General features: G+C 43.7%; 1 long non-coding RNA gene across 1 annotated transcript in view; it reads right to left on the bottom strand.

Annotated features, from left to right (window-relative positions):
• Positions 1–4,531: 4,531 nt before the first annotated feature.
• LOC147578918 (uncharacterized) overlaps positions 4,532–23,621 on the bottom strand; it is a 104,022-nt gene continuing 84,932 nt past the window's right edge. The window contains exons 2-4 of the long non-coding RNA XR_015253342.1: positions 9,916–10,007; positions 6,175–6,232; positions 4,532–4,704 (exon numbers count right to left, since the gene is read on the bottom strand). This is a non-coding gene — a long non-coding RNA (uncharacterized LOC147578918). The remainder of the gene's footprint in view (positions 4,705–6,174; positions 6,233–9,915; positions 10,008–23,621) is intronic.

Here is a 23,621-nt window from a genome sequence, read left to right as displayed (position 1 = left end):
AATGGAACAGAATAAAGAGCCCAAAAATGGACCCATACAATTAGAGTCAACTGATTTTTGACAAAGGAGCAAAGACAGTACAATGTGGAAAGGATAGTCTTTTCAACTGAACAGATACCCCATCAAAGAGATATATAAATGACAACTGAGTGTATGAAAAGATGCTCAACATCATAAGTCATTAGGGAATTACAAATTAAAGCAACAATGAGATACCTCTGGCATATCTATTAAAATGGCTAAAATTCAGAACATCGACAACACCAAACGCTCACAAGGATGGGGAGCAGCAGGAATGCTCATTCACTGCTGATGACAATGCAAAATAGAACAGCCACTTTGGAAGACAGTGTGGTGATTTCTTACAAAGTTAACCATAGACACTCCAGCAATTGCATTCCTAAGGATTTCCCGAAAAGAATTGAAAACTTACGTCCACATAGAAACCTGCACACAAATGTTTATACCAGCTTTATTCATAATCATCAACTAAGCAACTGAAGCAACTAAGATGTCCTTTAGCAGGTGAATGGCTACACAAATCAAGTTATAGCCATATAATGTAATATTACTCAGCCATATAATGTAATATTATTCAGCAATAAAAAAAAATGAGCTATCAAGTAACAAAACTACAGGAAGAAGCCTTAAATGCACACTGCTAAGTGAAAGAAGTCAATCTAAAACAGCTATGTACTATATTATTCCACTTGTATGGCTTTCAGAATGTGTGGCATTCTGGAAAAAGAAAGACTATAGCAACAGGAAAAAGATTTAGAGGAGGAGAGGCGACATGAGTAAGTGGAGCACAGGGATGTTTGGGGACAGCAAAACTATTCTGCAGGAGACTGTGACAGTGGTTACATGGCACTCCATCTTTGTCAAACCCATGGAGTCGTTCAATGGAAAGTTAACTTTGTGTTTTGGACTTTAGTTAATAATAATGTATCAATATTAGTTCATTAATTTTAACAAATTTACCCCACTACTGATAGAGGAAGATGTGGGGAGAGGGTATGTATGGGATCTCCCTGTACCATATATTCAATTTTCCTACAAAATAAAAAATAAAGCATATTGATAAAAATGAAAACCATCCAGAGCCCTGAGCTGCAAGTACAGTGGGGAGGCCAGAACAGATTGCGGATCATGTGGAGATGCACAGGACCGTGGTCAGAAATGTATCAGTGTGTAGGGGAACTGCACAGATCCCAATAAGCAGCCCGGGACTGACTTCAAAAGTCCATGTGACTGATTGTGAAAAGTGGATTAGAGACAAGCCAGAAATGATGGGGAGATATGGTGGGGGTGTTTCAAGGGAGACATGGTGATTCTCAAGCTAGTGTGATGGCAATGGATGTTAGGAGGAAATGGACAGAGTTGAGACATGCTGAGGAGGTGGAATTAATGGGATTGTAGGGCAGGAGAGAGAGGGAAGACCTGGGAATGTTTCCAGCTTTTTTGGCTAAATAGTTGGATGGTATGTATGCTGTTGATTGAGACAGGGGAGACTGGGGGAGAAGCTGGTTTGGGAGGAAGATCATTAGAGCCCTTTGGGATCTGTTGAGACCAATGTGCTTGTAACACTTTCCGAAAAGGATGTTGAATGGGAGATAGGTAGGTCAGAAGTTCTGCTGAGGAGCTGGGCTGAGATGTAAAGGGCCTGAGGACTTCAACATATAAGCACATCTTGGAAACATGGGCTTCTAGGTCCTAAGCTCATATTAATGGCAACTAACCTTTCTGAGCTCTTAGTATGCACCAAACATTACAAAGGATAGTCTATACTGATTGCCTTATTCAAACTTCAATCCAATCCTATGAGTTAGATGCTATTAGTATTGCCACTTAAAAGATTAAAAAAAAAAAAAAACCCCTCAGGCTCCAAAGAAAAACAAACAAACCCACAAACAAAACAAAAACAAAAAACTAAGGCTCCGAAAGTTTAAATGACATTTCCCATATCACACACCTAGTAAGTGACAAAGACACAACTCAAAACCTAGTCCATGCACTTTTTCTTCGTACTTGAAAACCCCATGTTTTAAGTGTTGATATTTTTTAAGTTTATTTATTTATTTTGAGAGAGAATGAGACAGTGTGAGTGGGGAGAGGGGCAGAGAGAGAAAGAGACAGAGAGAGAAAATCCCAATCAGGCTCCGCACTGTCAGTCCAGAGCCTGATGCAGGGCTCGATCTCGCAAACCTCGAGATTATGACCTGAGCCAGAATCAAGAGTTGGCCACCTAACCATTTGAGTCACGCGGATGTCCCTCAAGTGTTGATATTTTGAATATTCAAGTATGTTTTCAAGTTTAACTCAACCAGCTTCGGTGGGTACATATACCTGTCCAAACTTCTCACCCACCCAGAGACCTCAGCCTTTATCAACATTTTCCTCAGGGAGAAATATCTGATACTTCTTTGTCACTCCAATCTCTGCATGTTTCTTTAATTTCTATAGTGTGGTACGAACTGGAAAATGGGATCACATAGTTTCCAAGTCTCATTAGTCAAATTAATATCTGCAAGCAACCTGAAATTTTGGCAGCTTCAACTAAAAAAAGAAAAGGTTTAGAGAAATTAGGGACCAAGATTGCAGTTGGAGGAGAAATTAAATAGACTGTTTCATTTGGAAATAGAAAAACAACATTCAACTTAAAACATAAGATGTTTGGGGGTGGTTTTATTTATTTATTGTTTAAAGATTTCCCTGGGATGAAATCAGCCCAGAGATGAGAAGCACAAATCCAGAGACTTGGAGGCTCTGGGTTGGTTGGCCAGACACTTCTCTGCTTTAGACCTCAGTTTCCCTATGTGTCAGGAGATACAAAAGCAGTTTCCCTGGTTTTGTCAGAGGGCTGTGACAAGCCACAGGTGAGATGATGGATGTGGAAGCTCCATGAAGTGTAAAAAGTGCTAGACAAATACAAAAGTTAATTTGAATAATGATTACACTTCATATAGAGGCAAGCCACAATTATTCATAGACTGCGTATCCCAGCCCCAGAGTGAAAAGGAAACAGATGTCAGTGATTGCCAGGACAGAGCCCCTCACGTGACAGGTAAGGAAAACGGGGCAAGAAAGGGTAGGGGGGCTCACCCAAGGTCAGTGACAGAGCTGAGATTAACACCGACATTTTTCCCTCTGGTCTGCTGGTTTCCCTCTCTTTCCTTTAGCAAAGAGGCCTCTGGGCCATTTTTGGGGTCACTGCTGTCTTCTGCCAGAAAATGATCCGAACAATCAAAAGAGAACAGTCTGTCTGCCAGTTTGGGTCTTAGTAAGATAAATGGCTTTTCCCAGGAAGAAAACTATGCTAACCTGAGGCTTATAGAGGATTAGTGGTTCCACATTTCTGAGAGTTTAGGTAAAACCACCAAAGCATCAACAAGAACAATAGCAGCTCACATTCACCTGCTCAGCATCTCACCTGACCCCCATTATCTCACCTTATCCTCACTACATTCCTATGAGTAAGAAGTCACTATTGACTCCATTTTACGGATGAAAAACTAAGGCTTGCAGATGTTAGAGAAGTTGCATGGGCCACCGGCTCTAAGAGGTGAAGACAGAGATTCATGGAAGTCAGTATGACTCTCAGTTTCCAGACTGTAACCACTGGGCACATCACATTTCACTCAGTCCTAAAGTCCTCGGAGCTGCCATTTCAGGCTCCTCACAACTGGGATGTTAACTTGCTCTCGTACATAAAGCCGGAGAGAAATTTGCGTCCGATCGTTTGCCTCACACAGTAATTCTGAAGTACCGTACTGAAGTACTGAAATTCTGTACTGCCTCTGTGCTGTCTTGTCGCTGAACGTTGTTCCTACTGTTTCCCCAGGCCTGGACCATCTCATTTCCCCTACCTGGTCAAATGGTACTCTTCTGTTAAGGATCCCCCGAAAGTTCCCCTATGGCAGGTCTTCCTGACCACTCAGTCCACACTGGATTCTCTTCCTCTGTTGAGTCCCTCTGGCACTTACTTTTGTACCTCCTGTGCAGCGCCTACAGGGTTCAGTTTTCTGATAGCTCTTACTTTTTTTCGTTTGCTGTGCAGGTCTTTAGGAGCTTTCATGTTATATCTTTAGCCACATTAGAAGCTCTTCAATGGCAATGGCAATGGCTGTTTCCCTTGGGTCCTCCACAGTGTCTACTACATGGCCAGTGGATCGCCAAATGTTGCATGTTGAAATGAACTTTTTTTTTTTTAATTTTTTTTTCAATGTTTATTTTATTTTTTGGGACAGAGAGAGACAGAGCATGAACGGGGGAGGGGCAGAGAGAGAGGGAGACACAGAATCGGAAACAGGCTCCAGGCTCTGAGCCATCAGCGCAAAGCCTGACGCGGGGCTCGAACTCACGGATCGCGAGATCGTGACCTGGCTGAAGTCGGACACTTAACCGACTGCGCCACCCAGGCGCCCCAAAATGAACTTTTTTTTAATGAATAAAATAAAAACAATAGGAGGAAGCTACTAAGAGATGACCTTCAGTTCAATGGAAGGATAACTTCCTCCATTGACAGTTTTTTTTTTTCTTTTTTAACAGTGGAAAGAACATTCCTTGAGAAGTCAGTATGTAGCCATCATTGGAGGTGTTTGTGCAACAGAACACTAAGGGAGATTTTGGGTGGGATTCCTGCATTGGGGAGGTGATGGAGTGAGCTTCTAAGGCTTCCAGCTGTAAGAGTCTATGATCCCATACCTGAATGAGTGAGGGAATAAATGAATTTGCAGATGTCAGTCATTCACACCTGTGCTCTCCCCACTCCCCGACCCCAGTGGCTGAGACATGCTGTTCTGCATAATTCAGTCTTTTATCTGAAAAACACTGAAGTGAAGTAAGTGGAGAGCAGATCTTATTTCCTCCATTTTCCAGATGATGAAACAGACTTATTGAGGTAAAAATAATTTGCCTGAAGTCAGAAGTTGGTTGCACACCAGAGCCAGCATTCACATCGCCATGCCAGTTCAATTTTTGCTTCAAATGCTCAGACAGCTCACCAAGGCCCCCACATCTGCTATCCTCCTTTGAATCATAGAGGGGAAGCTGGAAGAAATCCTAGAGAAATCTCAGCTTCTCCCTGTTTTGCACCCTCAGCCACAAAGCCATTTGGGTTTTGCCTCAAGCATTTCTCAGCTTGGTCCCCTTCTCTCCATAAACACTGCACTGCCTTAATGTTCTCCTGTGCAAGGGAAGGCTTTGGAATTGGGAAGGCTGGATTCACTTCTCAGCTTTGCCTCCTTGACCATGTCACTTCACCTCTCTCCACGTCAGGACAAGGGCACAATTAGAGCCTACCTCATGGGGCCACGGTAAGTATGAAATGAACTTATATGGAAATAGGTGGATCGATGGCCCTTAGAACAGCCACTGGCACATAATACATACTCAACACACGTTTAATTGTGCCTATTTATTGGTTGCTAGGGGATGCTTTTCCCTAACCTTGGGTAAGTTGTATAACAACTCTGAGGTGCAGTTTCCCCATCTGTAAAATGGAGCTAATGCTAATAGTGATCCCTACCTCCCGAGGATTTTTGTGAGAAACAGGCATGTTAATGTGTATACAGAGCACTTAGAAATTGCCTGGCAAGTTGTAGGTGCTCTGCCATTGTCACTATGATTGCTTTTTCTGGAGATTGACAATTGCACACATTCAGCCTTTTTTTTTTTTTTTTTTTTGCATATACTTCATGGTGTGCGTTTTGCCCTTTGGAGGTACCTCTACAGTCAAATCATCCCACGCAGACCACAACATCTGTAATTTCTTCACTACAATTTATTTTCAAGATTCTTACTTTGATTCTTTCCATCATCCCAGCACTTTTTGTGCTAGAAAGTTCCATACTCTGCTTTTTATCTTACCAGACATGATGGTGTTAATCACGTTTGTGCAACACCTCGAGACTGTGCATGAGCACTGCACACATGTCAAAGATAGAAACAAGTCAGCGGTAGAATCTGACCAACAGTGATTCCCCTGGGAAGGAGGCAACAGAAGTGCTGATTTTGGTCTGAAATAGAGATGTGGGCCTGTGTGGGTAAGTCAGGGGTTGAAGCAGATGGCTCTGTGTTGTGATGGCCTTGGGGGTTGTTTACCAAGAGGTCCCAGTCACTGCATCGTTACACCCTAGTGTGCAACTCAGCCCCTGCCTCATGAAAGTTACTTACTAAAAGTCAATTCGCATGCCTAGAAGCGAGCTTCTCCATCTGCAGATCTGGTCAGAAGCTGTGACACAGAAAGAATAAGTTACATGTTACAGACGATGCCCCAAGAGTTGTTCAGTCCCTTTTCATTCTCCAAATGCTAACTTTTCCATGAAGACTTCTTAATTTACCCTAAACTGAAATACAAATTCATTTAATTGAATACATGGATACGCTAAAATAAGTCTCTGTATGACTATCATGTCATTCCTGCAGAATATTAAGAATCCTTAAGGGCAGGGTAGATTCCTGCCTTTAGGAAATATGAGGGCAAACCTTTTACATGAATGAATAGATGAGAAATGGCATAATGAGAACCAGAACCTGGGGTCCTGTTCCTTTCTAGGAGACCACACTGCCTTCCACAAAAATGAACCTTCGTGATCACCCCCTTAAGGCCCAGGGTTGTGTGGAATTGCACCCTGAAGATGTACATCTGAGAAAGCCATCTATGCTAATATGCTCTTTAGTTAATGGGCTACTGCAGACAGGTGATAATGATTCTGTGACAAGTAAGGTTAGAGGAATTTGGGGGGAGGGAGTGGGAAGAAGGGTCCCAACCCCATAATTCAGTGGGCCTTTTCCATGGCTCAGCTTTAAAAGAGGAAGAATTTAGGGGCGCCTGGGTGGCGCAGTCGGTTCGGCGTCCGACTTCAGCCAGGTCACGATCTCGCGGTCCGTGAGTTCGAGCCCCGCGTCAGGCTCTGGGCTGATGGCTCAGAGCCTGGAGCCTGTTTCCGATTCTGTGTCTCCCTCTCTCTATGCCCCTCCCCCGTTCATGCTCTGTCTCTCTCTGTCCCAAAAATAAATAAACGTTGAAAAAAAATTTTTTTTTAAAAAAAATAAAAAAAAAATAAAAGAGGAAGAATTTAGATGTATGTTAAGTACCTTTACAGAAAGGAGAGGCGTGGCTACAATGGGACACATTAACAGGTCCCTGCAAGAGAAAATGCCTATCGCAATGAACTTGGCCAGCTCTCAGCTAGGGAGATCCTGAATGCAAATGCACTAAAAATAAGGAAATGGGCTTCCTCTTTTGTGCTTTTACATCATCTTCCGAAAGCCACTCTACCTGTGCACCAGCCCTCCGTCTTCTGCACTCTTCCTCCTCCTCAGGAGTCCCCTCCACAGCTCCTCAAAGACAGGACCGAGTGCAGGTTCTGATTTTAGGCCCTAAACTCTCCCTGGCCCATCCTGCAGCCCTCCAGGCCCCAGCTGGTATCACTTGACCCTCACCTGCAGACTGAGTTGTCCTTTCCCCAGCATGGGCCATCACTGACCCACTCCCTAGGAAGGAGGAGAGGTGTGGTTTCAAGAATCTCCAGTTTAAACACAACTTAAGGATGCTTTGCTGCTTTTCTTGCTAACCTGCATCCCAGTTCTGGAAGCCAAGCCTCTGCTTGCTTCCTGTGTCCCAGGCCCCATATGGTGCTTGTTCCCTGTGGCCTGAGCCTTGTCTGGGTGAACACCATGTTCTCTCCTAAGACATCCTGCTTTGTAAGCTGCTACTGAACTTAAAACACTATCCCCGTCCCTACCCTTGCTGGAAACCTGTCAGTAGGCTTTCTACTTCTCTTGGACACTAAAATACTATGTAGGAAATTCAAGGTCCTGCAAGAACTGGCCTCTGCTCACCACCACATCTCATACCACACCCTTCAGTGTCCAGCTGCTCTGACCTTCTTTTAGTTCCTATAGAGCTTGCCCACCACGGGGTTTTTCCGTGTCATTATCCCTCTGATGGAGCCTTACCTTGGAAATGCCAACCCAGTGGGGAGGGAAGGTGTTTTAAAGTCTAAGAAAGTAAGGCAAGGGGCGCCTTGGTGGCTCAGTTGTTTAAACATCCAACTCTTGATTTCGGCTTAGGTCATGATTTCACCACTTGTGAGTTCGAGCCCTGTGTCTGCACACAGTGCACAGCCTGCTTGGGATTCTGTCTCCCTCTCTCTATGCCCCTCCCCCGCTTGCTTACTATCTCTCAAAATAAAATAAAAACAATTAAAAAAAAAAAAGGGCCAAGAGCTTACAAAAGATGACATATTTTGTGTACTTTCTGCCCAGTACCAACATCTGGGCAGTGGAGGAGTGCATCTGAAGTGTGGAGGAAGGACCAGTTTAGGAAATGGAGACAGAGTAATGGACCCCTGAGACTGGAGATGGGGAGAGCAGGTCCCCAGGGTCCAATTGTCCTATCAGAAGCAGTCCTTGACCCCACCTCCATTTGGGGTTGAGGTGATATACAACGGTGCCCTGCTTTTTGGCTTTTGATATATAAAGATTAAGGGAAGCTGAGTCCAGCCACGGCAAGTGGAGACCCACACTGCCCTGTCTGCCCCACATTGCAATTACTTTAGTCAAGCTCCTGGCTTATTGGAGATTTATGAAGCTTTCTCTCTGTCTATCCCATTTAAAAGGCACTATGAAGAGAAGAGAAAGCTTTGAGCTGTAATGGAATGAGACTTTTTTTTTTTTTTTTTTTTTTTTACCCCTCTATCGGATCTAATAGAATTTAGAAGGAAGTTATTGCTTGGTAAAGCAAAAGATGAAAAGTGTGGAATGTCCCTACTAGAAGGACCCATCAAGCCCCTATGGTCTCCCTTATTGTGCAGAAGCCCAAAGAGGGACAGTTCAGATCTAGAGTCAGGCTGGACATTCTTGACTAGAGAGCCCTTGCTGGCAGTGGGAAGACAAGGGAGGTGATACTCTGCATCTATGAGTCCCTGAGCAGAAGCAGTCATGATTTTCCTCAGATTCCTGAAGAGGTCTATACCCCACACCAGGTGAAAACTCAGCAGCTTCCGAACAAATGGTCCTTAACGTTAGAGAGTTTATAAAATGTAATCAAGACAACAAAATGTGTCCATAAGAAACAATCAGAGAAAAACACCAGACAGCCAATGGTTTGGTGTTAAAATGTGTTGCATGCACTATTAACAAGCTAAAAAGAAAGAAAATAAGGTGCTCCATGGTCACTAAGAATAATAATGACTAACGCTGATAGAGAGCTTCTCTGTGTCGGGTGCCACTTTTTTCCCTCATGTTTACTGACTAAATTAATCCTCACACAACCCTATGAGGTACGAAATTGCCACTACCTGGACATATAGGACTCCATGAAGGGCACAGGGCATGAAGTTACATATATCACACAGCCCCTACCTCTGGGGATGCGTGGCTCATTGGAGGAGGCAGGCACATAAACACTGATGATACTTACAGGGGTACAAGCTATTAGCAATTTCTAAAGATGGGTAGACTAGGGGGAGAGGTGGATGCAAATAGAAGCCCCCCAGGCAGGTGGCAGGGAGGTGTGAGTTTAGATCTATCACGTAGGACAGCCTGGCCGTACTCTGTGGGTTTAGTCTGGGCAGCCAGATGAGCCCTAATTTCAGAAGCAGATCACATCCAGCCAACTGGTGGAGCAGTCCAGGTAGCGAGACCAACCAATGGCCTAACACCTGGGATCCGGCCATTCTGTCATCATGCCAGAACACCTGTCTCTGCAGGCAGCAGGATTCTAGGACCAGACCAAAGGCTGGCAGTTGGGATATCTGGTTCCCAACCACACAGTCTGGGATTTGGCTGCAGATGGGGACTGAGTAAGGAAAAGCAATTTTCCAGGCTTAGAATGAGGCAAGAAAGCTGAGTACCAGACAGGACCCACCCCTGCAGCTGTGGGACCTTGGCCATGTAACCTACACCCACCTCAGTTTTCTCATCTGTGAAACAGGATACTGACATCACCTTCCATAGGGTGGTTGCAAGGTCTGAATGAAGTGGAGCACGTTTCACGGTGCCTGACACAAAGTAAGCACCCAAAATTCTTATCATTTCACTCACAAACACCATCCATTGAGAACCTACTATGCACCACGTTCTGGTCCAGATGCTACAGATAAGCAAGTTTCCAAACCTGTGTGGCTTCTGCCCTTATACAGCTCACCATGCACTGCTCTTCTTGCTGAGGATTATTGTCAGCTGAAGGTGCAGTGTTACTGTCATCTTTATTATGAGTAACTAAGGAGAGTTTGCTTTCTTCCCCATCCCCCTGTCCCCTCCATGCAACCTCCAGGAGTGCCCACATCACACTGCATGTCACCATCCTTACCTGATGTCAGGAAAGGTTTGTCATTCTTATTCATTGCCACTCGTTCCGATAGTCCTAGTGCTGCTTCTTGCTTAGTCCTGCACCCTGGATCCTGACCCAGAGCAAGCCCCAGGTGTGCATGTTTGGCCTGAATAGGATCAGGCCTGGACAGGGGCCTGGATTCTTGGCCTCAGTCATTCTGGTGGGAGGTTGAGGAGGAGAATAAGGACTGCATGTGTGGCTGGGAGAGGGGCTACTGCCCCCCAAATCTGGGGTTCACCTCTGCACTGCCGGATGCAGACCTGAGTGGGATGCATGGGGGCTCCAGGGGTAGAAGAAGACCCCAGAAGAATGCTGAGCCCCAGCCCAGACCTGAGAATGGGCCAGCACCCCCCCTTCTACAGACATGAGGAAAGGAAGCTCCTGTCTTGGTACAGGAGGAGGTGTGGGCTGCAGGCCACTGTGGGGGCATCGGAAGCCACAGCTGAGGTGCAATATGGATCCATGCTTTATGGGGTCTGATGCCTGTGTGTTTGGGGCCTTCTTAATTTTTTTTTAAATTTGAGAGAGAGAGTGAGAGAGAGAGAGCATAAGCAAGGCAGAGGGGCAGGGGAAGAGAGAGAGAGAAAAAATTTTAAATAGGCTCCATGCTCATCACAGAGCCTGATATGGGGCTCAATCCCACGACTCTGGAATCATGACCTGAGCTGAAATCAAGAGTCAGATGTTCAACCGACTGAGCTACCCAAGCATCCCTGGGGACCCTCTTAAGGAAAGGGATGCAAAACTAGGTTTAAAAAAGAATTTTAAATATTTTTTAAAAGATGACACATACAAAAATCACAACATTAGAGAAATAAATATTATTATCAAGTGACCATTTCTATAATGCTCCCTGTGGCTATATACTCTTCTATAAGCTCTCCATGTGATAACAATTGTATTATTCTATGGAAAACACAGAGATAATTAAGCTTCGCTCTAGATCAAAACAATTTATTAATAGCTTATGAAAACGCTCTTGTAGCTTCACAACTTCATATTGTAATTTCATGTAAATGTTTATGATTATAGTCAAAATATGGCAAATCTTCTATCACACATGCTTTATATACGAGCTGCTATGGGTGTACTTATGTTTGTGCTACAGCTATAAATTTTCTCCCTAAAAATATGGGAATTTTGATAAACAGTATTTGCCACAATTCCCTTCAAACCCCCAACCCCCAAACAGTCCATAATTGTTTGTGTTGCATTATCAAGTATATTTTTGACAAGGGAAAATTCCCTAGGGACCAGGTATTGGTAAGAGATGAATCAATCCTCCATTTACAAATCTGAATTTCTCATGAGGGGAACAAGGGGCCATGTACTAATTTCTGGCTCAGTGCATTTCAAACCTTGCTTTCTCCCACCACCCATGTACCTCCAGCACGAGATGGTATAGTACATACTCATACCACAATAGGCCCTAGGCTCTATCTGTGGGTCCCACTGAAAAGTGAGTTGCCATAACAGGAAGCAATTCCTAACCAGGATGGCCAGGAATATCGTAATTATAAATAGAAATGGCCTCAACTACATAAATATAGGTCACTAACCCCAAATCAAATGTGTCCCCATCTCAATGTTCCTTTCGCCAGTGCCAAAGAGGTCCAGAGCCACTTCAAACCAACAACCACCCAGCACTAGGGGGATAATTGTGATCAATACTTGCTATTCTGGCAAATTTTATAATAGCACATTGTTTGGGGCTGGATATTTAAGTTCCAAACATTCCAAATTTTGAAATCTAATCCTCAGTGTGATGGCATTTGAAGGTGGGGACTTTGAGAGGTAATTAGGTCATAAGGGTGGGGCCTCTGTGAATAGGATTAGTTTCCTTCTAAGAAGAGGGCAGAAAGCTAGTTAGCTCTCATTCTACCATGTGAAGAAGATACAATAAGAAGTCAACAATCTGCACTATGGAAGAGACCCTCACCAGAACCCAACCATACCACCATCCTGTTCTTGGACTTCCCGCTCCAGAATTCTGAGACATAAATTTCTGTTGTTCTTAAGCCACTTGCTCTATGATATTTGTTATGGCAGCCCAAATGGATTAAGACAGACTTGCTCATGTGAACACACTGATAGGACTTCCTCCAGAGCCTCCAAAGGGTCTTGGGCAGTTGGGGGTCCTGAATCTTCAGCTTCCTTTATTGCCTTTAAGATAAACCCACCTCTGGTGATGAACCCTGGGGAAGAGAGGGCTGCTTGGGATAGTCTCTGCCTTTTGTCTGCTCTGTCCCTACTTGTGCTAATCTGTCCCCATCTCTCTGGGAGAAGCAGGGAAGCTTCAAGCTCCCTGAAAGAAAGACAAGGAAAAGAGTAAGAGGGGTAAGAGAAATAGCCATTTCAGATTTCTCTGAGAAATGATGCACTTGCAATGGGCCTTCTGGCTCTGACCAAGGACACTTCCCACCTACTCCCACCTGCTAACTGTGAAGTTGATTAGCCAAGTGCCCAATTAGCCATCAGCTCTGAATTAAAGCATCACACTCGTTTCAATAGGGATGGTGGAGAGGCCTCTAAGTTGGAAGAACAAATGCACCAAGCTTTGAAAGACCTGTAGAAACATCTGCTGTCACATCCTTTGGGAATCAGAGTGTTTGCCCTTCACAATTCCATTCTTCAAGCTTGGTTCTGGGTCTTGAGTACTGATCCAGAGCTCAGGGGGAAATAGAAGCAAAAATTTGATGGAGATTCCTTTAGCCCAAAGGCACCACCCAGTACCATCCCTAAACACCATGTTTTCAAAACTTTTGGCAAAAACCTAAGTTTTCTACGAGAACAAGAATCTGGGAAAGCAGGTAAGACTCCCCTGTTCCCTCCCAAATGCCTGTCCTCTCCAGACATGAATGAAGGCAAGAGCAGGACTGAGCAAGTCTGGGTTAGACCTTCAGGGATACTCAGTAATCAGTTGACAGTGCTTCCTGAGCAACCTATGTGTATTTCTCATTTTCAAGAAATCATATTAAACCTCAACAAAAATAGAGTCCCACAAACTTCTGTTACCTCTCCCATGATAGAGACTTAGGTATATTTGTTGAAATATTGAAATACTAAGTTATTTGAAAAAATTTTTTAATTTCCATCCTTACTTTACAATTGCCTTATGTATTAAGTGCTTGAACCCTAAGATGAAGGCACCTATCAGGATAGAGTTCACTCAATCCAATGCCCTGTTTTTACATGGAGAATAGGGCCCAGAGAAAGAAAAAAAAAATGACTTGGCCAAGATCACACAGTAAGCTGGCAGCAAAAGTAGTGTAAATACCCAGATCTTCAAATTCTTGATCCAGGACTTGAACAGCATTTTACCCCCCATCTGCTTTCCCAGAAACTTAGCCAGAGTTCCTTCCAAAGACCCAGCCTCCCACACAACCTTCTGGATGAGGCTTCTGGTCTTCTGACCAGCAGAGAGCCCCTCCACCTTCTGCTGCAAGCTTAACCACCTCACCCACTTCAAAGACATCTGGTTACATATTTGCTCCCCAAGACTTGGCTTTCAGCTCTGGCAGAATTAGGAAATACATGTTCACCTGCTCAAAGCCCAGATTGCCTATGTGTATCATTAAATTCTCAACCAGAGCATCAGGCCAATGAACATTAGCCAGAAATAGCTGAGACCTGGGGAGACTCGTGGCAAGCTAGTGTCCAGGGCAGTTAGGCAGTGCGGGGGAAACTTCTGGGCCTTGCAAAGCTGGTCATTGCTGGCATCCCTTCTGATGTCTCCTTTGAGAGCATCTCCAGCTCAGCCGTCTCTTGACCCGTACATCCAGCCAGAAGGCAATGTGCATGTTTGTTGCTTTTCTCTCCTTTATTCTCAATCGTCCAGTGGAGTCTGCTGGACTCTCCTTCTGGGATCATTTCATGACCATAGTCTCCCCATCATTCAGATACCATTCACATATCACCTCCCATGTGAGGTCTTTCACAAGCATCCCGTTATAGTGGCATCCCTCCCCCCCCCACCCCCCGCCCTGCCCCGACCCCATCTCATTTACCCTCTGCCCTGTTTTGGTTTCTTTATGGCACTTCTCGTTCTCCAAAATCTCTTTATCCATTAGTGAAGAGGTAATGTGACCCTGTTGCTAAGACTTTCCTCTTTTCCTGCTAAGGCTGTCTAGGTTCAAATCTTGGCCATACCATTTACTGATGATAAAACCTCAGGAAACTTACCTATATTTCATCTCTATGCCTCAGTTTCCCATCTATAAAAGGGGAGGAATAGCCACATATACCTCACAAGGTTGTTGTGAAGATTAAGTTAATCACAAAGGCACTTAGTATAGTACCTGGCACATTGCTAAGAATACAATAAATGTCAGATATTATTGCTATTATTTGGATTTTATGTTGTAGTTTGACCCTTTCCACTTTAAAGTAATTTCCGTGCACCTATATCTCCCATGTCCACAAAACCACCTAGCATATTGTTTGTGTTCAATAGAAGTTTGTCAAATAAATGATTGAATAGCCTTCTTAGTGTCCCTTCTGCCACCAAGATTTTATTCCTGTATTCTGTTCTTGAATGGACCCCTCCCTGCTCCCAGTTATAATTCACTGTCCCTCCCTGTGATCTCCCATAAGACTCTGTCCAGACTTTAACCATAGAGCCTAGAATTCATTTTTTTAACATTTAGTTAATTTTGGGAGACAGAGAGAGACAGTGCAAGCAGGGGAGGGACAGGGAGAAGGGGAGACACAGAATCTGAAGCAGACTCCAGGCTCTGAGCTGTCAGCACAGAGCCCAACGCGGGGCTCAAACTCACGAACTGCGAACTGCGAACTGCGAGAGCATGACCTGAGCTGCAGTCGGACGCTCAGCTGACTGAGTCACCCAGGTGCCCCTGTTGATTATATTTCTTTGATTCCTTATTCCAGCCTGAAGTGGTATTCTGTTAGTCCTAACTCTTCAGCATCAATTCAACAAATATTTGGCACGTACCAATTCTTTGTGCCCCTCTCCATAAGGAACCAATAATCTCACTGGGGATAAGAAAGAAAAATGAGAAATATCTATAAAACAAAAGAAGTCATCATGTTGGGAGCATAAATACATTAAGCAACTACTATATACAAAGCTCTTAAGTTTTTTTAAATAAAATATAAAAGCATCAATCATGATGCCGAGACGAGTCAAAAGCAGCCTTTCTATGGGTTGACAGAGGGAGATGGATGGGGGATGGGCTAGATGGGGGATGGGTACTAAGGAGTGTACCTGTTGTGATGAGCACCGGGTGTTGTTATGTAAGTAATGAATCACCAAATTCTACTCCTGAAACTAATATTGTGGTATGTTAACTAACTAAAATTTAAATTAAAAAATGGAGGGGGGAAGCAGCCTTAAATATCATCCTACCCAAGCCTGTCCCCCATCTCATTTTACAGAGGACGAAACTGAAGTCTAGAAAGGAGGTGTGGCTTGCCTAGTCTAGAGAACGCAGTTAAGGCAGAGGCGGAGTGGCGGCCCAGATGCAATACTCTTCCTTCTGCTCCCTGCACCCTTCCAAAACAATCCAGAAATTCAGAGAACATATCCCAAATGTTCTTTGTGGGAGGGTGAACTATCAAATCTATCAAATTAATTAACGAATAGTTAAAACACAGAATTATGGGCCGAGATGCTAAACTGCACTGGGAAGTACTAGTACAGCCTGTGGTCAAAGAGGAGGTAGGACTTCACCTGGGGCGTCTCACTTACGGACATGAACATCTAGGGTGTTCCATTTGTGGAAAGCTTTGGGAAGGCTTCCAACAAGGCCTCAGCGTGTGCAAAATCAGTCATGACTAAGACTGTCCCGAGGATCCTGAGAAGGCCTAATGCCTTACAGTTTGAAGGGACCTCATCCATGCCCTCATTTTCACTTATAACTGAGGAGGAAAACAAAACTCTCTTAAGTATCACAGAATTAACCAGTCCCTTATCCAGACCTAAACCCAGGGTTCTTAGTCAAAAACAGCACAGATAAATAGAGAATTCATAAGCTTTCAACTAGATCTGCATTTAAAAACTCACTCTGTCAATGACTATCTGCTTCTCTTAGTAAGAGGTGGGTCCAGGTGTTCTATAACTTCTTTGACCAATGGATATGGTGGAACTGATGCTCAGCCATTTTCCAGGTCCATACCTTAAAAGTGGCAGTTTCTACTTCCTGTATCTTGGGACACTCACTCTTGGATGCAGTCACCATGTTAAGAGGAAACCCAAGCCACGTGAGGAGGCCACAAGTACGTGTTCTAACTGACAGTCTCAGATGAAGTTCCAGACAACAGCCAGAACAATACCAGACATGTGAGTGAGGAGTCCTTTGAGGTGACTCCATCCCCTGTGCTGGCTTGAACCACATGAAAAACCCTATGCTAGAAACCCTTACCTAAGCCAAGTCAACTCTACAACTGGGAGAGATTAAGAATAAAATGATTGTTATTGCTTAAGCCACCATGTTTTGGGATGATCCATTACCCAACAGCAGACAGTTGGAACAAATTGTATGAAGTCTCAGCTATGGCACCAGCAGGGTCACATCTTACAGAATCAGGGCAATGTCCTCCTGGATGTTGTAGTACATACTCTTGATCAGCAACCAATGCATGGTGTGTTTCCCCACATCCAGGTTTCACAGGTGAAGAATCAATGGATAAAAGTAGGAGCGGCTCCTTTAATGATCTACAAGTGAAATTTTTGCTTCTTATTCTTGCATCTTCAGACTCTGCTGGTCTAAAGGTCTTAGGTACCCCTCATGTAATGCTGCCTCTGGGGACAAAACAATGTTTTCCATAAACTCTTTAACTAGTTCCTACAATTGCACAAGGTCAAACCCCATAACAAATAGCTTATCCATATAATTTGTAGTGTTCCTGCTTTTTTGATCTAACCTGACCTGAGGGGCCTCAATGATCCTTTTCTCATGATGCTCCAGCCACACTGGCCTTCTTCCTGCTCCTTGAGCATAACAAGCTTATTCCCCACTGAGAACATTTTACATTTTCTGTCTCCCCCCTAAAACATTCTCTCCCATATATCTCCATGCCTGGCTCCTTCTTGTCAAGTATTCTCAGCTCAAATGTCACCGCTGTTATGATGTTTTCCCTGGCCAGAGCCTCTAAAATAAACCCCAGTCATTCTTAATCACACTATACCATTATTGTTTCCATGGCACTCATCACTCTAAAATTTTATTTTTATTTGTTTACATACCAGCTGTCTATCCTTTTGAAGCTTTTGGAGGGTAGAGATCTTGCCTATTTTGTTAACCACAGTATCCCCTTGCCCATTGCAGAGCTGAACACAGAGATTGCTGTTGTAGAATGAATGATTGACCTTGTCCAAGCTACTTTCCTCTGGAAGCTTCAGTACTGTGAGCTGTCCACAGCATGATGAGGTCTTTCTCATAGAACAGTCAGGAGGTTGGCCGAGCCTGGAGATGAAGAGTACCCTGCACAGCACCTGGCAGGGAATTGACTCTCAGAGCTTTGGTCACCTCCCTGCACGGATTCCTTGCTAAGACCATCTGAGGGACCTGAGAGCTGAGCTGGAATCACTAGGGTAGAATCAGATCTTTGAGATTCCTAGATTCCAGAAGGATACTTTTAACGTATTTTCTTCTTATTCTTTCCGTGCTTACAAGATGCCAGAGTCCCCTTCTTCCAGTAGCCCCGGGGTGCTATGTGTCTTCATCTTAAAAAATGCTTTCACAGCTTCCGTGCCTGGTAATTCTTATTTCGTGGTCTTTTGCCTCCCTACCTACCCATGGAATCAGAAATGACCCCCAGACTCTGCCCAGTGACCACTGAATCACACTGACATTGGCAGCCAATTGATTTCCTTGCCTCTGCCTTACAGACACAGATGAAAAGAAGCACCATTTTCATCTAGCCTGGAGGGAAAGCACATACGGAAGGCAGGTACTGATCAGAGGAATGATCTGGAAGAAGATGCAGTAGTCTTGCCCATCAATAAAGCCTAAATAGCAGAGTGAGTCCAGCTCACATATCTTATGTATGGACCTAGAAAAAATAAAATATAAAAACTTCTTAAGCAGAACTATGGCTAAAACGAGAGCCAGTCAGTGATACTATAATTCACTTTCAACTCCTAATTTGGGAAGTAATGAACTTGTCTCCACCTCCCAAGCTGCATTAGGCATTCAGTAGACTACAAAGTGGAATAAGTGACTCCATCAGAAATATCCTTCTTCTCTCAGCTCCCAGGCTACACACATGGAGCATATTTAATGGAGCCTGTGGGATGGAAACAAGGGGTTGATTTGACCACAGGGTTTGGGGAAGACAGGAGAAAATGCCCTACAGAGATACATATTGAAAGAAGTGCATGGTTTCTTTGGCCATCCTCTGCTTTGGGGAGAAAGATCTTTGTCTCCCTGTTGGAGAGGATCTTGGCCTATTCAGTCCCTTTCTTCCTTCCTTCCTTCCTTCCTTCCTTCCTTCCTTCCTTCCTTCCCTAAGTACTTCCTGCTAAATCTATGCTAAGCATCAGGGCTTAGGTGTCCTCAGGAAGCTCACACTTTCATGGAGAGAAAGAGCCAAGTCCATAGTCAGTTCCAGTCCAACTGGGAAGGAGGAAACACCAGGTTCAATGGGAGTCCTGTGATGAGTGGCCCAATCCTGTTTTGGGAAAGATAGAGTGTCAGGAAGGGTTTGGCTAAGGAGGTCTATTCAGCCAGGACTTGATGAAAAGCAGATGTTTGACAAGAGGACAGAAATTATCCTCGGCACCCCTGAGACAGAGCATTCTCATGGACAAGGCCAGCTGGACAGGTAAAATGTGAATCTGGCCCAGGTTAAAGCTATCAGGGGCTTCTGTTGCTCCTTATCCTAGAAGACCCAGTCCCTTACATGGTAGGTCAGGCCTCATGATCTGGCCCCCATGAGGGGAACCATAATGTACTTTATATCCTGCTAGTTCCTCTGAGGCTCTAACTTCTCCCACACTTCTTCCAGCTCACACCTTTCCTCTCTCTGGATCACTCTGTCCCCCAAACCTCTTTGCCTAATGCACCCTTTTCATGCTTCCTCCCTTAGCTCTTAGCTCAGAGAAGCTGGCTGGTGGGGGGGATTGAATAGTACTCCCCCAAACTGACATCCATCCAGAACATTAGAATGGAACCTTATTTGGAAGTCGTTGTGCAGCTGTAATTCCTTAAGATGAGATCATACTGAATTAGGGTGGCCCTAAATCCAGTGACTGGTGTTTTGTTTTGTTTTGTTTTGTTTTGTTTTGTTTTTGAAAGAGGACAGGACACAAGAAGTACACACAGGGACAAGGGCCATGTGACAACAGAGGCAGGCATCTGAGTAATGAGCCTATGAATCAAAGAGCAGCAGAGATTGCTGGAAACCACCAGAAGCCAGGAAGAAGCCCTTTCCCTAGAACCTTCAGAGGCAGCAGGCTCTGCTAATGCCTTAATTTTGGACTTCTAGCTGCCAGAATCCTAAGAGTTTAAATCTCTGTTGTTTTAAGCATCTACTTTTTCACAATTTGTTAGAGCAGCCACAGGAAATGAGTACACCTTCCCTCACACACATTCTCCCCTCCAGCTTCATCAGAAACACCCCACCGCCTCCCATGCACACACCCTACTCATATACTGTGCTGGAAATCTGAGCTTCTCTTTGGGATCACTCATCAGTTTGTAGTTCTTTATTTATTCGTGTGATCTTTTTATTGACATTCACCTTCCCCACTATATTATAAACCCTATTATGCCAGGGAGGCTTACTGAAGTCACTTTTCAATCGTCAGTGTTTAGCATGATGGGGAACCTCCATGAATGTTATATTAACTAAATAATTACCGGCCAATTCCACACAAAGGTAAGTAACTGTAAGATTAATTTTTAAAGGACCAAAAGGATGGAAGAGAAAAGAAGTATCAGGAGCAGAAGAGAGAGAAAGCAAATGGTGTGGAATCAGTAGGAAAGTCTCGGGGATGTTGGCATTTGGGTTATTTCTACAACGGATACCAACGAGGAAGCCGTCAAAGTGCTATGTCCAAAACCAGCAGCTTCTCAAACTCTCTTGACTGTGACCCACAGTCAGGCATACATCTTATATCATGACTCAGTACATGTACTCATATATGGATGCCATAGGAGGAAATGAGACAGTTTTACTCCCACTTTGTGAGATGTGCCCAATATTTCTTATTCTCCTTAATTCTATGCCATGCTATTTGTCTTCCTTGTTCCCCTCTTCCCTCCTCCCCCTACTCTTTTTCTTCTCGTTGCCCTTCTCCTCCTCCTCCTTCTTCTTTTTCTCCTCCTCCTTCTCCTTCTTCTTCTTCCTATTCCTCTTCCTCTTCTTCTTTTTCTCCTCCTTCTCCTCCTCCTCCCCTGCCTTCTTCTTCTTCTTCTTCTTCTTCTTCTTCTTCTTCTTCTTCTTCTTCTCCTCCTTCTTCTTCTTCTCCTCCTCCTCCTCCTCCTCCTCCTTCTTCTTCTTCTTCCTCTTCTTCTTCTTCTTCTCCTCCTCCTCCTCCTCCTCCTCCTTCTTCTCCTTTTCCTCCTCCTCCTCTTCCTCCTCTTCCTTCTCTTCCTCCCCCTCCCCCTCCTTCTCCTCCTCCTCCTCTTTGTTCTCCTTCCCCTCCCCTCCCCCTCCTTCTCCTTCCCTCTCCCTCCCTCTCCCTCTCCTCCTCCCCCACCCTCCTTTTTCTTCCTCTGCCACTGGACAGAACCCATTACATTCACTTCACAGCCAACTAATGGGCTGTGCCAGTACTGTAAAGCACCACCAGGACAGGGATCACAGCTCTTGTTCACAGCCATATCTCTGAAACCTGCCACAATCCCTGACACTTTTACTTGGTGAAACTTGGTTGAATAGTGAATAAATAAATGTATCAAGAGTTACATTTTGTGAAATATCCTGATGAGTTCTCTCTTTTCACATCCGAACCTGTAAGACTCCCCCTCTTTGTTCTGATCCTGCTAAAGTCTACCGTCTTAAAGCTAAGTACGGTAGATTGTATTGTATTATGTTCAGCTCTCCCTTTCATGCCATTAACCACTCGGTAGATTCTATCAGCTAAAATGCAAACCTACTAATTTAACTCATCAATTTAAATCCCTTCTGTCTATTTCTTTGTCTTTATAACTCACATTTATCTGACACATAACATGTGTGAAGGCAGACACTGTTTACAGGCTCACGTTTCCAGCCTTAACTTATTTTTTTCTTTAATCCTCTTAATTCCAGCTATACCTTACAGTCATGATTCCCCTACATACACATGACACCCTTTTGTGTCCCTCATGCCTCTACCCAAGCTGTCTCCTGCACTGGGAATTCTGTAAAATCCCTTTGCCTATCCCACTTGATTAAAGAAGAAACTCCTGTACAAAGTGGGACCAGCCTCCTAGCCAATGCCAGCAGTTGCAAATAACTCTTTGCAGATAGCTGCACAATTTGAACCCAGACTTCTGGGTTCAATGCGACTTCTTACATTACTTTTTAGTTGTGTTCTGCTGTTTTCTTCCTGGCCTGTGAGCTCCTTGAAGACAGAAAAGAATGGAACATTATTAATCATCATCTTCTGTCTCTGGCACTGAGCACACAGTAAATGTTGAAGAAAAATAGGAGAATAGGAAGGAAGAAGAGAGGAGGGCTTGAATAAAGGTCCTCCACTTCCTTATCTCTGCCTTGTCTTGTGCCCATCGCTATTAAGTTCTATTCCCTTTATTGCTTATTCCAGCTTCTGAAAAATGAAATGATTATTAGATTTTTATAACAATTTATCAGTTGGTGTGTTTTCACAGAGTTAGACCTCCAGCAGATGTCTGTTTCATTGAAATTCCCACTGGTAAAAGATCTTAATTCTTTGCAGATTTTGAGATCTATATAGAAAAAGCATCATCTGTTATTTTGAGCCTGAAAATCTCTAACCCCTTAACCCTCTTTTCCCATTGAAATGATACTTTAATAACTTGAATTTTTATCATATGAAGTTTTTCAAGAACATTACATTCTTGTTCTAGCAGAACAGGCACAGTACGTCCTTGCTTTCTTTGGGTTCTAAATATCTTTCCCACCTCATGCAGCTCTTCTTGCCCAACTCTTTCCCTCCTCCCCACCTCAGCACCTTTTCAACTCACTTTCTCCTGTTCATTACTTGTGTCTTGGCTTGGTCAAATGAGCTCTTCCAGAATCCCACAAGACCTCATCTGTTCCTTCTCCCTTTTAACCTCACTGAAAATCTGCCTTTTGTCAATTCATGTATTCAACCACTATTTATTGAAGGTCTATATTGTGCTTAGTGTAATAAAAACAGTGAATGAGACACAGTTCCCACCATTTAGGAAGGTGAATACTAGTCCAGAAGGGGTGACCAACTTGTAAATACACAGGAATAGCCCATGGTGATATGGTCCAACTTTGGAATGGAGATGGGGGAAGGGATATTGCCCAGAAAAGTGACACCCAAGGTAAGACACTGAACAGAAAAGAAGAACCTGTGACATCACAGATCCTGCAAGCACTCTTTGTTCTCTTATAAAACATGGAAGTTGTGTTCTTGAGAAAACACAACTTTGGTTGGGAAATCATGTTACAATAACAATTGTTTCTTTTAGGAAAGAAAGAATTCAGAGTAGAGAATTTCAGAGTCAAAATAACAAAGCTGTTTTTCTTCCAAAAATCCAGAGCTAAAGGTGTTTTTAATAGCTCAATGTTGGTCTTGTTATTGCAAGCTAAAAATAATAAACTCATTTAAAAATGGTTCAAAACCAAACCCCAATGCAGTTTTGTCTGCCCTTCAAGTCACAGGTAGTCTTACTTACCACCATTGACCATTATATGAACAGTTTTACATGTAGCATATACCTAAGTAAACTAAGAGGCCAAAGATCATAAGAGTTTAAACAAAACAAAAACCACACACACACACACACACACACACACACACACAAGGGAAGTTCAGCAATTATTATTTTTTACTGTGCATTTCTAATTCTCAGTTGTGTGATAACCAGTAGAGATCTACATAAGGCAAGCTGTGTATTTAATTAATGAATGAATTCATGGTTTTAAGAGCCAGTGTGCACCTTGCAGATGCCTATGGGGTGAGTTCAGGATGACAGAACCCTTTCTTCAGTTTGCATGTTTGAACTTCTCCACTCCACTGTTCATTCTCTGGATGGAACAAGCCCACCTTCTTAGAATTTTTTAAAAACAAGTTGCATCTTTCTATCTCATATTTGGGCATAAGTACCACCCAGAGTCCCATAACTGCTGAAGACCAAGGCCCCACTCTGGCCCAGACCAG

Source organism: Puma concolor, chromosome B4 (assembly GCF_028749965.1).
Source record: "Puma concolor isolate L17-30 chromosome B4, mPumCon1.1.hap2, whole genome shotgun sequence".
Lineage (NCBI taxonomy): Eukaryota > Metazoa > Chordata > Mammalia > Carnivora > Felidae > Puma > Puma concolor.
Note: the sequence above shows the minus strand (reverse complement) of the source record. Positions and strands in the feature narration are given on the sequence as shown.